General features: G+C 41.0%; 1 protein-coding gene across 5 annotated transcripts in view; it reads left to right on the top strand.

The window, feature by feature from the left end:
• Window positions 1-16965, top strand: part of ELF1 (E74 like ETS transcription factor 1) — a 960524-nt gene that overhangs the window by 815107 nt on the left and 128452 nt on the right. The window lies entirely within an intron of this gene.

The raw sequence follows: 16965 nt of genomic DNA, 5'->3' as shown, positions 1-16965 counted from the left end.
GTAGTTTTTTTTCGGCCACAGATTTTATCATCCAGTCAATCCTCATTGCTGCCATAAACGTCCATTTTAGGATTTTATTTTTTTGCTTCCGGAGAGCAATTATATTGTTTCTTTTAACAAATGTAATCTTTTGTTTTATACATCAATTTTAAGTGACTTTCAGGCATAAAAACTCTTGCAGGAAGACAAAGGATGAGAAGGGATGCCAAACATATTAAGAAAATTGGAAAAAATAATAGCCTCTAAAACCACCTCAAAGAGAGACTGTGAAGTCTTTGGAGGCCGTCGGTCCTGCAAGAGCCTGACAATATTACCTCCAGAGAACCTTGGCTTTATTGTCTGCGACTATGATTACCCTTACAGCCAATGCCCCTTTGATGGGTAACAGGTGGTTCAGTCCCTGCAGACCTCTAATGCTGCATCACAATTGGGCACCAGTTTCTATATGCTTACAGGTAGTGTGTGCATCCCTCATGCTTTGCAAAGCCACCCTTCTACATCTGATATATACGTTTTGTTCAGGAGCCTGCAGGTAATGGGGAAGAAAACTAAATTTACCATTCTGCAAAGGAAAACAAAAGGCTTGAGGCTTGATGTCTACTCCATTGTTCCCACTGATGCCTGCTTCGACCCTGTCTACTTTTAATGCAGTATATGTTGTGGCATGGCAGAGTATCCATATGCCCCACCATGAATGCCTACTGAACCTGTCTCTTGTATCTTCCCGTATTGAAGAGAAAGTCCTCCACAAAAATCCATTCATCACTTGATTTTGATTCTGATGGCAATTAGATGTAACCCTCTGACCCACCCTCAAAGATGTCTTCTTTGAGAAGGATTTACATTCAGTGGGGAAACACTGTGCTTGGGGGTGGGGGGTTGAGCAAATACCCATTTTAACTCGTGCAAGCATTATCTACACTTTTTGGGGTTTGCGGAGCACAACCCAAGTTGTACATTGTGCCATTAGTGTAGGGGGAATAATGCTCCTGATTATAGCCCAGGCAACCTGAGCTTGATTAGCAGCTCTGGTGCTTGACAGTGTAGTCGGAGGATGTGCTACAGGGAGAGAGGGGAATGTACTTACTGGGGTACATCCACAATGGTTGTTAAGCTGGTGGAGACTGGGAAAGCATTCTCACAAGCTGTCCTGTAAGTGAGTGGAGCAGTCCTGCTGACGTCAACCCCTTGTAGAAGTGAGAGGTTGTACAGTGCTTGACCCATTGCACATCCCACCCATGGGCTGTCATATAAGTGTGTGCACGGAGATAGGGTAAAAAGAAAGAAAAATTCCACACCACCCCTAATGGCTGCCTTACATGATGGACTTTCCTGCCTGACCCTTGCTCACTGGTGATGAGTGAATGAATGGGCTGATTGGTAAGGAAGAGGCTGATGATCAGCAGGCAGCAGGAGCAAACTGAGTTAAAAAAAAACAAAAAGGGTGGGGGGCACTTTTTAGTTGTACAAATGTTCAGGGATGCCTTTAAAACCATCTCACTAGGGCCTGTCTCTCAACCACCATTATCCATGGAGCCCAACAGCTTTTATTGAATGAAAGATGATTTTTAAATATATATATAAAAATCCAGTATCTGATAATGTGGTCATTTTTTGTGACACAGCTAAAGTATTAAAACTGGTGATTGCAGTAGTTCTGTCCAAAACTTCATATCTTTGAAAGATTTGTTTAAAAAAAAGTTCTATACCTATGCCTTAATAGGCATAGGGATTGTTAACTGACAGAATGACATTCTCAAGTATTAAGGAGCTATCATTAGGTAGATAAGAGGAATGTGTGAAGAAGTTTCATAATACAACCTTTAACCAGTGCCTGTTTAAACTGCTATAAACAGCAGTCATTAAGCATCCTTATTAAATGTGTCTACAGCACGAGTTTAAAATTTGCTAGTGTTTGTCTGAGATTGGTACATCTCCCCTTGCCCATTACTAACTGGCAACCATTATTCATTATTTGTCAAAGCACTTTACTGTAACTGTTAATACACTGCAGGATGTTAGCTCATGAACAACACTTGTATTATCAGTTCAATGCATTGTATATCATAGGTTCATAGTTCGTTTACTAGGCTAATGAACACAAGGGCCTTTGTAAGCCTAGCCATACATCCCAAATCCCTGACAAATTCTGGTACGCTTGATAAGTGTAAGCAGGAGCTTGGGAGATGAAACATTTACAGGTGGCCTATGTCCGTTAGACATAGGTGCCAAACCAAGGATACATTTCCTGTTCCCCAGCCAGTTGTCCTAGTTGTGCTTAATTTGGTTAAGGAGGAACTCTGCTCCATATGGATGGGGAGCCTGTTGCAGAGACTGGGTACTCCCTGGGATACATACCTGTCTCTCCAGCAGGTCCTATTTATGTCACAGGCTGGTGCTGTTTGTTTTGTGTATCTGCAGGAGGTCCATCAGAGTGGGGTCTGACCATGCCGTGTGTGCCAGGCATAGGACTGCCCTTAACAGCCTGTAGGAGACCAAATGCAGGAATAGGGCCTTGAGGCAGTCTGCATAGGACATTTTACTTGCACACTTTTTATTCTTTTAATGAGGACCCTCTGTGGATGTTCCATTTGTTAGATATGCCTAGTTGGGGACATACCAAAGGGGGTATGATACTCTGATAGGTCTGATGAATGCCAAATACAGTGGAACAATTACTTCCTTGGACCTAGATGCCATACATTTGTTTATAAGTTGTGCAACATAGAATGATTTCCTCACTACTATAGCCAAGTGATGGTCAAAGGCTAGGTTACTGTCTGTGTGTCCCTAAGTCCCTCACTACTAGGTAAACTCTAAGGGGTTTGTTGTCAATATGATAGTTACCAGGGGTGGATGACTTCCTGAAGAATACTGTTGTGCATTTCTTGGCATTTAGTTTTAGTCCATGACTCTGACACCAGTTTTGTCTGGGTCAGCCCTTCCCGGAGAACATTTGAGTTGGTATGGGATTCAGTGCTCCTAATTTGCAATCCTCTGTGAATTTAGTCCACTAGAGACTGTTGACATTGGCCTTGACTTCAGGGAAGTAATTGACAAAAAGGAGTTATCCAAATACCCGATCCATGAGGGACTCCACTTGTGCCTGGCTTCTTTGTAGAGGTGGACTCCCCAATTCTAACTTCCTGGGTCCTGTCTGTGAGCCAGCTGGCTATCCACCAGATGACATGGAGGGTTGTACCTAACCTCTTGAGTTTGTCATCAATGCCTGAGTTGGGGTATTGTCAAATGCTTTTGCCAGGTCAAGGAAGCCAGTACAAACCATTTTATCTTCATTGCTTTGGTGATCATCTTAAAGAAGTTCATCAGGTTGAGTAGGCATGACCTGCCCTTGACAAAACTAAACTGGGTTGAGTCCAATGTCTGAAGGTTTACTCTATCATTATAGATAATTTACATGATGATTCTTTCCATGGTTTTACATATGATACTAATGAGGTTTATGGGTCTGTAGTTTCCAGGGTCTGTATATGGCTCACCTTTGTAGAGAGGGATGCCTGTTGCTGCTCTCCATTCATGAGGCACAAGTCCTGTTTGGAGGCTACAGTTAAATAGCAATTCCAGAGGGCCTGATAGTTTGTTTCATGCTATTTAGAAGGCATCCTGGGATATTGACTGGGCCCATTGGTGTAGTGTTCTTAACCTTGGAGAGGGCATTAAGGACCTGTTCCCTAGTGATAGCAGGGGGAATTATATCTGAGGGTATTTCCTGAGGGAAGGTTGAGGGGGAGAGAGGGGTAAAGTTGGAGCTGAACAGTACATTTGCTGCATCATCTTGCTTAGTGTAGGTGGCTCCATTTACAGTGGGCTCTGCACACAATTGTGTATTGCCTTTCTAGGTTGCTGACATAACTAAAAAATACCTTGTGGTTGTGCGTGGCCTGGGAGGCCATATTTACCTCAAAATTAGCTTTGGTAGGCTTTATTTGTCCTTGTTTAATTTGAATTGATTGCTTTTATCCTGCTGGGTGATGCACCTCCTATTTTTTGTCATGATTGTTTTCCTTCTGTTCTGCAGCCTTCTGATTTTGTTTTCTCACGGATGGCTTATTTGTAGTTCTGTACTTCGTTCTGGTGGGTACAGTTGCCTCCGTGCAGCAATTAACATGCTTGTATAGGGTTTCTGTGAGTGGTTCTGCATTGACGGCAGTATTCTCCGGGTCTATGGGGCTTGAATTTTTCCCAGGTTATCCCTTAATAGCAGGAAGTTAGCCTTAGAATAGTTCCTGAATATACCAGGTTTAACTGGGGGTCCAGGTTTTATTTTTACTTCAAAGGAGACCATTTTGTGGTCTGACCTTACCAGGGAAGGTGTTTCACTAGGGGGGCGTGCAACACTCTCCCATGTTAGTGTGGACCAGATTCAGTATGGTTACACTCTGGTCCAGGGAGTTTGTGTTTACAAAATCCAGGAGTCTCTGTGCCTCTAATTACCCCATTTATTAACTGGGAGTCCTATAGGACACAAAACCTAGTCCCCCATTAATATATTGTATTGGGTTGGATGGTGAGGGTTTCCAGTAAGTTTAAATACATGGAATGGGTTTCCTGTGTCATAGAGGAAGACCTAAAGCTTGAAGGAAGTGGTATTGGGTTTTGCCTATGGTGATTTGAACATGGAGTAGCTCAAGTACATTGCCCTGTTTGACCAGCCTGAGGCATATTTATATTCGATGTAAATCGAGACACCACCATCTTTAGTCCCTGTCTGTGCAATAGCCGGTCTAAATGTGTTGAAGACATTATGACTTTGCACTGCCGGTGTGCTCTCCTTGACTTTAAACCATGTCTGTGACCACACAGATGTCAGGATCTCTAGAGTGAAGACAGCTTCTAAGGAGTGGAGTATTTTGTTTGGACTCCTAGCATTGAGCAGTATTATCTTTAGATTTTCTTGGTTTTGATTTGCTATGTCAAAAGTGGTTTCAGTTTTAGCATTGCCTAAAAAAGGCACTATGGGGGAAGACTATTTTAGCTAAAACTTGAAAGCCTAGAGTGGAAAGGTGCAGACCATCCCTGGAAAGCAGCATGGTCTGTTGACAATCTCGTTCCCTGTTAACAGATATTGCATCCCCTTAGAATAATACCAGAAATGGAGCCATTTATTAGTCGTTCATCTTTTGTTCATATTGTGGCATAATTCCTGGAGAAAGTAAAATGCTGCTCAGTGCTAGGCTAATACCAGCCTGAGACACACATTCCAAGATGTTCATGATGTCTCTCTTCATATAGTCTAGGGAGGTATGTCTCAGGTCATTTACACCAGCATGGACTACGAGTCATATTGGTACTTGTGGTCCAATGACCTAATGTAGCGGATACTAGCCCCCTGATAAGCAATTGAGCCTGGCTTTCTCATTACTCAGCGTGGTGAGAGGGACATTGGGGTGTGTCCTCTCATTACTCAGCGTGGGAAGAGGGACATCGGGGTGTGTCCTGATGGAATCTGCAATGGTCAGAATGCTGGATTGTGTGTTGGCTTGCCTTATGGGCTGAGAAGTAGAGGCTGCATGAGATGTGGCTGCATGCGTTGATGTGGATGTTTGTTTTTGAGAGTGCATTTGGTACTGCTAAGGATATTTGTTACGTGTACTTCATTTAGGAGGTCTTTGGGGCTTAGGAGGTTTACATTTAAGTGCCTTAGCTTATGTGGGAGAACTTTGCCTCCAGTGACATTGTGTAAATTCATCTCTCGCCTACCATATTAGTTTGAGAATTAATATGAGGCAATTTCTACATTGCCTCAGGATGCCTATATCCACAAAGCTGGTAACAGAGAGAGTGGGAAAGTTTATATCCATAGCAACAGATACTTTTTTATTGATTAGTCACTTGGAGTGAGAATATAAAGCAATGTTAAGAGTATCCTGTTCTCTGTGGGCAGTGCTGGTCATGGCAAACTAGTTGCCTTTTGTGCAGCTAGATACTGATGAAATTTCAATTGTGCTTTTTACAGGAAAAATGTCATTCAAGGTGTCTGTACAGGGCACTAATAAACGCTTCAGGGGAAACTAATAAGTAGACCCTGAAAATGTTAAGGATGATGTATTAAGGCAGGTATTCTGAAGTTAAAAACAAATCAAGAAGTACTTACTGAAAACAGAGAATTAGCTTGGTAAGAATGATGAAAGAGGGGAGTCGTGTGAATGGTTACTACTAGTGCTGGTCTTGCCATGGCTTGTCTCGGCTAGGAGACAGTGCTCTCTTGTTTTCTTCTCTCACCAGAAGCAAAACAGTAGAACCAATCCCAAGATGAGCAGCAGGCTGCAGCCTGTTTGGTGATCCACAGTCTTGTCCCATATGATGCATGGGTTTGTAGGCTTGTTGTAGCCTTTTCCTGGTAGATGCCTTGAATAGTAACCAGACCAATTAGGAATCCATGCACTCTGCAACTGCTCTCATTAAGAACAGAATATTAGCACAAATTCCAAGCTGTCAGCTATAAAACAGTTTAGGCTTTCCAGTGGTCAGCAGTCTACAGGAAATGCCCCTGTCCTGTTTTTCTCCTCAGGAGAAAACAGAAGCAGTAATCCCAAGATGACTACTGAGAGGCAGTGTGTGGGAGCTCCAATAATTGGTGGTCTTGCAAAAGATGTTGCAGGTCTTAAAGGTAAGATGGAAAAATGAGTTAATATCCTAAGCACTGCAGTGTGCACTAAGCAGTTGGATATGAAAGAGGTGGATAACTTTAAGCTTTAGTTGTGTAAGTGGAGAGCCACTCATTTTAAAAGAGCAAGATGGAAAGGGGGTGGGCACTTTATATTCTGGTTCTATTGAATACAGTGAGATGACCAGTGCATTTAAATAGTTGAAGGGGAGTGATTCCACAAAATTAATTTTGTGCTTACTCACAACAGCCAATGGAAAGGGGAGAGGGAAGAAGATAATGTAGCCAAATTAACATAAGGGCCAGGCAACTAGAAAGACAGTTGAGTTTAAGAACACAAGAGCACCAGGGTGGGATAAACATTTTAATTTCTGTGTGACTCACAAGCAACACAGCTGCGGTCTTTCTTTCCTAGTTCTAATATGCAATTAAAATCAGAATACAAGTAAAACAGTGTAAAAAAAAATCACAATGTATAAACTAGAGGAAGTTAATAAAGTAATACAAAATACAAGAAATGAAAGCAAGCTAACCTCTCCCTCACAGCAAGTTGTGCGAGTCTGGGTGAACTTTTCCAGTCATTTTGCATAAACATCACCATCCTTGTTTAAAAAAAAAAAACCCAAAGACATCAAGTGGATTACATTGCCAGTTACTGTCAATGACCCTTACTGATTGAAGCCAGTTATTTGAGATGTGCACATGGCAGGAATTTCAGGGAGGCCATTTCTTCATTTCATTGCAGTGCCCTGAACAGTACAGAGCAACAGACAGCACTGTCAGTATCTGGCCCTTCTGATTAATCATGGCCATAGCATAACTTCTTTAATTAAATTCCTCTGGGCCACCTTACAGTCTAAGGAGTCATTTCCGAGCTAGTTAATCCCTTGGCAACAATTCTTTGCAGCTGAAGAGTCCTGAGACCCCCCCCCCCCACTTACTTAGGCCTCTCTTACCTTTCCTGACTTCTGCCACAGAAGGAAGGAATGTTCTGCCTTTCATCAAGCACATCTCTTATCACCCTGAGTATAGGCCCTTCCATGCTAAACCTACTTCTAACTCTGTATAGAAAACTTGTATTCTGTCTTCTGACAGAATCCTGTCCCCATTATACTTTTCTAGCCACATGACCTGAATACCAGGGTGAGGAGTGTACATCCCACTTGCATTCCTTAATAACTTAACCATAGTATTATTGTGCTCTGCCTTATCTTCTCTACGTCTTCAATGGACCTGGAACCCTTCCATTCTCTTCAGTGTCCACTTCTGACCAATAGATAATAGGATATGGCCAGCACTCATGTATAACTTACCTCCTGCACAGTCAGCCTAGCCAAATCTTTAATTGGAATCTGGCAAGTATCCTTACCTTCTACAGCACAATGGCTGTGGGTGATTTTTCCCATAATGGCTGCTTGCTGCAACACAGCCCTAAGCCAATGCCATTGCATCCCTTGCCCCCCCCCCCGACCCAGATCACCTCGCAAGAACCTTGATTCCACCTTCAGAAGGATGAATCTGGCCTGCCCTGGACCCAGTAAAGGATACTGCGGATGCATTTCCAATTTGTTGTTTCATCTGCAACACAAAAACAAGAGTTAAAGCTATTCACACCTCCTGTAGCGTCTAGAAACAGTGGACTTCCACCTGCCTGTCTCCAACCATCTGAGGGCCCCAAAAAGCCAATTGAAAGGCAGCTTTAAGTAATGTTACTTCATATGTAGAAGAGTACAATTCTAGGATGGGAAACCACAGTTTCTGTAATTCTGCTGGTCCTTTGGGATCTTGGGTATTTTCCTCCCTCAGCCTTTAAACATCAAGTGAACTTGAAACAAATTTGCCAAGTCCCTTAACAATAAAGCCTGATGAAACCAATTCAAGGTTGACAATGTATTTCTTGTTAACCCCAAACTCCAACCCTTTTCCTTTATTACAAAAATATAAGCCCTATGTATCCTTCATTTCTTGTAGTATCCTAATTCGATGGTGCGGCTTGTACATCCCTACCCCTTGACAGCATTGCACTAGAAGAGTGGCCTTTGTACCCCTTAATGGTATGGGACATGAAGGAGTTTTTGTTCTCGCGGTCTGAGAAGCAAAAATGCATTAACCAGGTAACTCTGCTTTCACATGCCTTGCATTGATTACGAAATTTGCACTGTAATGGGCTGTAACACACACACAGACACACACACACACACACACACACACACACGTGTGTATATATTATAATATATATTTTTTTATTATTATTAAACCCTACCAATCCTTTATCCCGTTTTCTAGTTTACCCCATAATCTGTTTTTAATGTCTACTTACTAAAGCTGAGTGGTATAATATAGTGCTTCTGGATTACCTTTCTGTGTGCATCCTAATTAAAAATGTGAATAATGCATGATGAGATGCACTTATTTAACTCAACTAAATATTTTAACTTGTTTCAGCCAACAACACCCCCCCCCCCCCGCAGACTACTGTTGAGTGCCTTATCAAGCCTTTCTTTATACCAGTCTGCCTACTTTCTCTACTCTCTTCAGGTCTGCCAACCTGGCAGTCACCAACCATGACAATATCTTCAGATGCAGTAGAACTGTTATCAAAACAGTCTCTTAACCTGTGATCCCACCAAGAAAATAATGGGTGCTACCCTGGAATTTTTATTTGCGTTGACTTAAATTTGGTTTTCCGCATATAGTTTGAATGCCTTCTGAAACCCTCTTTGTTTTTATTGCATTCTTGTAAGCTTCTTCCTTTAGAAGTATAAAAGGTAGATTTGCTGCGTATTGCTAAAATTTGATTTATTGATAATCATCATTAATTTTATTATTACTTCTGATACCATTTAAAGTGAGAGCTTTGGTCTCCACATACTAATTTGCAAAATCCGGCCACTGTGGAAGAAAGCTGCTGAGGTAGAAGTTGAAAATACTTATTTGCTTTGTTCCCAGCCTTTTCAGTACTACCCCCCAAAGCAGCTCATTCCACCCTTACCCTCTTAACCTATTCTGAGCCTACCTGTTCCTCCACCTCCTTTGTGAAACCCAAGTCCAAGCTGACCTGCATAAAACAAATGGCACTGACTGTTCTGTCTCCAGTTTGGTCATCAGATGGTATGCATGATAGTCAAGACTCAGGCCTTCTCTAAAGTTGTCAGAGGATGGCTACTGAGTGCACCACTGGTCAAGGAATTGTTTTGTTTTAGCTCCACTGCAGAAAATATTAAAAAAAAATGTGGAGGAAAAAGAGAAGAGCAATTTGTGAACTGCCTTTTTTGTTCCCATACCCAAAATACAACAGAATTTTCCAGCAACTTGTGGCATTTTCACTGTAAGCAGTCTCAGTATGAACAATTTTTAAACAAAAAAGCATTTGAAAAAGGCCAGCTGAGAGGCGACAGAGGTAAAGATAAACAGGAACACTGTCAATGATGCCCAGTCTCACCAAGAGTGCACCTTCCATTTCTTGCTGTACTTTCCCCCCTACTGTTTCCCTCTTCCCTGCTCTCCCTCCACCCCAGCATCTTGGAGGAAGACTTAACTTGTCCTTTTTGGATTGTATTGGTTCAGACTGGAAGCATAACCACTGAGTGAAGGAGCTCATAAGCTTAGAATGCATAATTTGAGTTTAGGACCATTTCATCCATCATGGGAATGCCTTTGCAGTCTCTAGAAAGTTTCTGTATTGGGGGTTGATTTCACCACTTTAATCCATTTCAGGGTTGTGAGGGAACCAGACCTTATCCCAGCCCTCAGTGGTGCAGTGCATCCAAATTTGTCATGGACGTGGCACCAGCACACTGCATGATGCATTGGTCTGTTAAATGCACTGAAGACTAGATGCAGAAATAAAATGTAAAGGCAGCAGTGCAGAATTTTCCAACACAGACAAGTGAAATCCTGGTAGTAGGTTTTGCACAAAGGAAACAAACTTTCTGAAATGAAACTTAATATACAGACTACTTTTCTATTTCACAGTACCTTTTTCAAATTAAAAAATCCCCTGAAAATAAGGACTAATAGTTACTGTTTGGTTAAAAAAAATCCTGTAATTCTGAATAAAAATTATTTTCACAAGTGGTTTGAGGCAGAATCTCTACTCCTCGGGCCGCTTCCAGTTCCTTTTTTAGGAAGATGTTGTGATATCACTATGTATGTATTATGAATGATCTTTCTTTACTGCAGGTATGTCACCCAGAATACTTATTCCAGGCAAACAGTTCTCCTTCATAAGAAGCCAACTTTCCTGAATCTGTAAGGTTAGAACTCCTTTTATACCTCACAGATCGTGTCATTAATTAATTAAGCTTACTGGTTAATATAACCATGCAGCTATACCATCTTCTTAAAACAGCCATCATTTAGCCACCATTTTTGCAAGACACATCACATTATGTTACAGTACTCCACCATAGACACACATACATACATGCACACATGCACGCACACATGCACACACACACACACACACACACACACACACACACACACACACACACACACACACACACACGCACAGTGCATATTTTTAGAAAAATTGGAAGATTGCTAAATCACTTGCTGTGTACATCTTTGGGATTTGAGAGAAGCTAAAGCACCCTTTAGAAACATACGTGGACATATAAAAATGTGTGGGACTGCCCAAGCAACACAGCCTGGCCAAGAACCAAACTGGAGAGCAAAGTACTTTGTGGTAGCAGTGATAACTGCTTGTGCTACTGAGATTTTTTACTTTTGGATGAAATCTAAAAGCCTTTTACATAAGCAGATTCAGAAGAGATTTTTTTTTCTCAGTGTCCCTGCCTTAGGACTTCATCTTTGGCATTACTTTAAAAAAAACATGAGAGATGCCTACAAATGGGAAGGCTAAGGATATCTCGTCAGAGAAGTATGCAGAAAATTTGATGAGAATGATGGAACAATAAGATTTTCTGACTGTCTTACAGTTGTAAAGCTGTGCATGCCTGATACTGCTTGAGATTGGATGCTTTTGTGGGAATCTAAGCATGGGTGTAAACCACAAAAAGTACAAAATAGTTAATTCACTGAGATTTTTGATGGAGAATAATAGATGTCACTGATTTGCAAAAAAAAAAAAAAGATGTGGGTTGTGTAGTGGAAGCAGAATATTTTTTAAGAATTAACACATTCATGTGTTAGAGTTGAGTCACCGTAATGCTCCCATTCATCACCCTAGAGAAGTTAAAAAGATGTTGAGACTTTATTTGTTGGAGGTAACAAACAACCCAGAGGCAGTATTTGTCAAGCTGTGTACGTTTGATGTTGCCATTTTTGAATACCAAATAAATATAAGACCAACAGGTAATGATAGATCCTGTCAGGCAGCAAGCAGCAAAGATCCAGGTAAAGGCATTAGGGATAGGTGAAAAAATTGACCAAATGAAGTTTCACCTTACATTACAAGATAAAGCACAAAAACAATTATTCAAGACTGTGGTATTTTTGGAATGAGCATGAGAAAGTAACTTGTTCAACTTTAGAAAGTTAAAATGGCAGAATGGACTGGCTTTGCTAAAGATTTCCAGGGTGTTCTCTCAGTGAACTGTGTGCCACTGCCTGAAAGGTAAGTCATGTATGGGAAAACCTTGGACAATACTGACATGAGTTTTCCACTTGTTATGAAATAGCACAAGTATAGTGGAAGGTATGACAGCCAGGCATTAAACTTGAAGTATCAGGAAGAGAATGGTATTTGTGAAACTAAAATGCAAGTGTCATAATGTACAGTATGAAGACTTATTTTGTAGTGAGACAATACTGATGAGGCAATTTAAAACAAAAAATAAAACTGGCTATCAGTGAGAGTGATAGAGAGAAAAATGAAGCAAACGTAAAAGGGTGCAGTTAAACTAAGAGCCACTGATGCATCTGTGGAAGGAAAATCAAGTTTGACGCACAAGACTGGAATTTTGTAGAAGTACTAGCTACATGAACTGTTTTGAAAATCTACGAACAGAGATATGCTGAACAAGAATGATCAGGAAGGAAGATGCTGATAGTCCAGCATTTGTAACCATACAGTTTATTGAATGTGTCATAAAGGTTAGATTTTTGTTTGTGTTGTAGGATTGCTGTCTGTTCTAACACAAGGCAAGGTTAGATGTTTCTGTTCAATGGAGTTTAGTCATAATTGAGCAGTTCCATTAAATTTAAAAGGAAGTTTTATCATGGCTATTTAGGCACAGTATGGGAGCACAAAATACCAGTAAACTTTGAAAAATGTGAAAGGTGCTGCTGATATTTGTATATAAAGTTTTATTTACTTTGTTTATTTTGACTGTAGCTTGTATTGATGTGGTGAATCTTAACCAGGTGCTTAATGTGTATGACAGAAAAAAAAGCTATGAGTTTGAAAGAACAGACCATTAAAATATGAAACAAAAAACTCCCAATTTTGTGACTATTTTTTTTATTGAGAAGATGGGATAGCAAATCTTAATTGACTGATGTTAATGTGAATTAATGAAGTTAATTTTAAGCCTGTAATAATTGTAGGTAAATGTTTGTATTAACCAAAATTTTTGCTATTTGGGAGAGACAGTAGATTCAAGGGACGAAAAAGATGACTAGGCTTATTGGCTGTTGGATGGCAATCCTTATGTGAAGGCATACATGTTAGTTACTTAGTATCTACTTTAGTGTTGGTAGTAATAAAAGGACACCTGATGCTTGTGTATTAGCTCTGTTCATTCACTTTTAAATAATTAACTAGATTATGTTTGTGTTTCACTGTTGCAGTCATGACTTGTGGGATTTCCTGTCTTGGAAGTCCTTGGCCGGCCCATCTACCAGACAATATTTTCCTCTCCTTCTGAAGTCTGTGGACACACTAACTGACATAACTGTGTTTGGGTATAAAGGGAGTTAGCTGGTGCCATGACCTCAGTTCTTTCTTGCCATCAGAACCAGAAGCAGAGTGGTAGTCAAGTGCGTCAGTCAGTCCGCACCAGAGAAAGAAAACATCTAAAGTTAAGTACCGCATTGGGGAACTTCTCGTGTGCTTTTTGAGTAATGTCAGAAAACGTTAACTGTCTCCACTATGGCAAACAGATACCACACCACGACTTTCATTCCTTTTATGTGACCGGTTTGTGGCTAAAACACAATGCTCCTGTCTGTTTTGTGCTCACTTCAATAGCAGAACTATCAAATGTAGGGCTGAGATTCTAGCTAAACATTTCAGTGAGTCGTCAGGGCATTTGAGTACCATGTTGTCCACTGGTTGAGCTGATGTAGATCTCCCTTGGTGGAAAAAGGAAAAGCTCTTCAGATTTTAGAACCTCAGATGAGGCTCATTTGCCATCAGCCGGTTCTCCTAGGTTTGTGATTGCCGAATAAGGCGAGTTGTCTTTGCAGCCCCCTATGATGACTGAGGTGGTGACGGGTCCCTATCGAGACCCATTCGGAGTCCAATATGCTTCCGGGTCCCTCTTCTTCCTTACATGCCAAAGGACATGGCTCATTTGTTGGCTCAGGAACTGCTTAACAGGCTCTGTCTTCCGATGACTGCTGTAAAACTGACTATTCACATCATCAGGAGATTGCCTTGGCCTACCATTCACAGGAGTCTTTTGTTTGTTCAGGTGCTAGTGTGGAGGTCGGCCCTAGGTCAAAACCTAAGGCCATTTCAAAAAAGCTACTCCAAAGCATATCCAATTTCCATACTGGGCTTTCTTCTGGTATTGTCACGTCTGCCAAACTGTGCAAGGTTTTCATGAAATAATTTTTCTGCTCGGACCCCCAATTAAAGATCCTACTCTTCCATGGGATCTTATAGTAATTCTCCAAGGACTGACTCAGAAGCCTTTTGAACCTGTGACATGCAATTCTTGTCCTGGAAAACTATCTTTTTGGTAGTCATCACCTCAGCTAGAAGGATTTCTGAAATACAGGCCATGTCATCTAAGCCATCTTATGTTATCTTTCATAAAGACAGTCTATCCCTCTGTACTAACCCTTCTTTTATGCCTAAAGTTGCAACTGACTCAAACATTAACAAGACCATTCGGCTACCGGTTTTCTTTCCAAATTACTCCGGTAAGAGTGAATATTTCTTGCATTTGCTGGATGTGCATAGGCAACTAAGTTTTTATCTAAATGGGTCCCAACAATTCAAAATTTCTGACCAGTTTTGTCTTTCTTACCTAATTGCCTAGGACAAGCAGTAACAAAAGCGACTCTTGCAAAATGGATAATAGCTTGCATGTCTTTAATTTTATGGCAAAAATGGTCTGAGATCTGTAGCCACATCATCTGCCTTCTTTTTCAGACCTTCTACTGATGACATTTGTGCAGCAGCCACTTGTTCCAAACTCCATCCCTTCGTGACTCATTACAGATGAGACATTGTCTCCAGAAGTAATGTCCAGAAGTAGGGCTTCTTTTGTTTAACAATGCTCCAGCATATCCTTAGTTGACGCCACCCAAGAGTTTATGTAGCTGGGGACTGTGACCTGTACACAAGTCTGAATGAAACAGACATCAGATTTGAGAAGTTATGTACTTGCCATAACTTGGCATCTGTGTTGTCCAGTTTCATTCTTATTCACCTTCCCTCCCTACCGTCCCCCAAACTGTGATTTTCTAGAAGACCTGCGGAGCCTTTTTGGAACAGCTGTTCCTGGTTGAGCATTTGGTTTCTTTCTTTTACTCCTTTGTTCCTCTTTTATTATCATATAGGCAGCAAGCTCCATCTGAGGGAGGTGTGTCTGTGTGGTTAGAGGGAGGAGCTAGAGACTGGAATGCAAGTTTGTCTGAACCGGCTGAGCTGGATCCAAAGGGTGGGATTTGAGACCCATATGCGAGCCATTATGGCACCAAAGTGGTACTGCTGGTTTCTAGTGTTCCCTCTCACCACCCGATTCCCATAATGGTTTGTCTCTGGTGCCCCTGCCCCTCTCCCAATCCCTGTATAGGTTTAATTGCTGTTATGGCACAGGTCTTATGACAAAATCTTTGGTGGCTAGTGGTCCCCACAGTAGAGTTAGGCCTGGTGGCTAGTGGTCTTTCCCAACCAGTGTTGTAGACAATTTTCGTTAGTCTAGGGGTGTGTGGAGGTATGATATGCAGCCTCCTACCCACCTGATCACATTTACAGCCTCGTTCCCATGTGAGCACACTTGTACACTTGTCATAGAAATGTGTGTGTCTGTGTGTGTGTCTGTGTGTGCATGGACACACCTACGCCACCCCATCAATATCTCCCTTATGCTATCTCCTAGGCACTCGTGCGTGCGCACACACAACCCTATGTATGCACCTAGTCATACACATTCCAGTCCAGCCTTACCATTAAAACCCCCAGAGCGTACTTCAGTGATAGCTGAACATCCAGTGTGGTAGGAGCAGCTGTGAGTGCATGAATCGCTCAGCACATAGAGGCTTTCCTGGAGGCAATTCCAGGAAAGAGAGCCCGTATCTACTTAGCATATGCCTGTTCCCTGGACTGCCTCATTTGCATGTAGCAAGGCTTCAAAAGAGGCCTGACTTGGTGCTGCACATCTTCATGCTAGAGCACTATGTTAGGGCTCTCTGAATTCAAGAAAGTTACCACAAGGTGTACACCTCAGAGTAACCTTTATGAATTCTCCATGTAGTCTAAATCAGTTGGCAATTAAACCTGCAAACTCAATTTTTGCTTTATAGTTTTTTTCCTTATTACTGTTAACAAAAGTTAAATGATAATTTAAATATTCCATATACATACTTAAATATTGCTGCAAATTCATTATCATTGTATTAGTCCCTTTTATCTAAAGGTTTGAAAACTACATCTTTATTTTGGCCAAGTTCTTTTAAGGCCAGCCATTCATTCTTGGTAATATTGTATGCAGTATTATTTTGGGACTTAGTTGAAGTTCAACTATCTTATAAAAAAATAATGGTACTGTTAATAAAAGGGGGGACAAAATTGTGCTTTAAATTAAATGGTACAGGTAGCAAACCATAAGGTTTAAAATCAGTGCCTTCTTTAGTGACCATAGTGTAAAATTCTACACTTGGAAGTAAACTTTTCTGTTAAAGATTCATAGAATCACTCATCTTGATTATTATAAAAAATACAACTTTTAAGTAAACCTATACATAAGTCATGCCATTTGGGAAAGCCAGCAAGTCCCAAGTCTTTTGTGCATCATTCAATGCAAAACCAGATCAGGAATAAAAAAAAAAAAAAAAAAAAAAAAAAAAAAAGTACAAATAAACCTGTTTTTTTATTGTACTGTAATACTTTTGCTCTGTTTTGTCTGAATCAGGAAGGTAACTGGAACTCATTCAGGAGTGTTATTTTTTTATTTATTGTGGTGATGTCATTTTATGCC

Source organism: Protopterus annectens, chromosome 5.part0 (genome assembly GCF_019279795.1).
Source record: "Protopterus annectens isolate FY-2018-M chromosome 5.part0, PAN1.0, whole genome shotgun sequence".
Taxonomy (NCBI): Eukaryota; Metazoa; Chordata; order Ceratodontiformes; family Protopteridae; genus Protopterus; species Protopterus annectens.
This window is presented reverse-complemented; position numbering and strand designations above follow the sequence as displayed.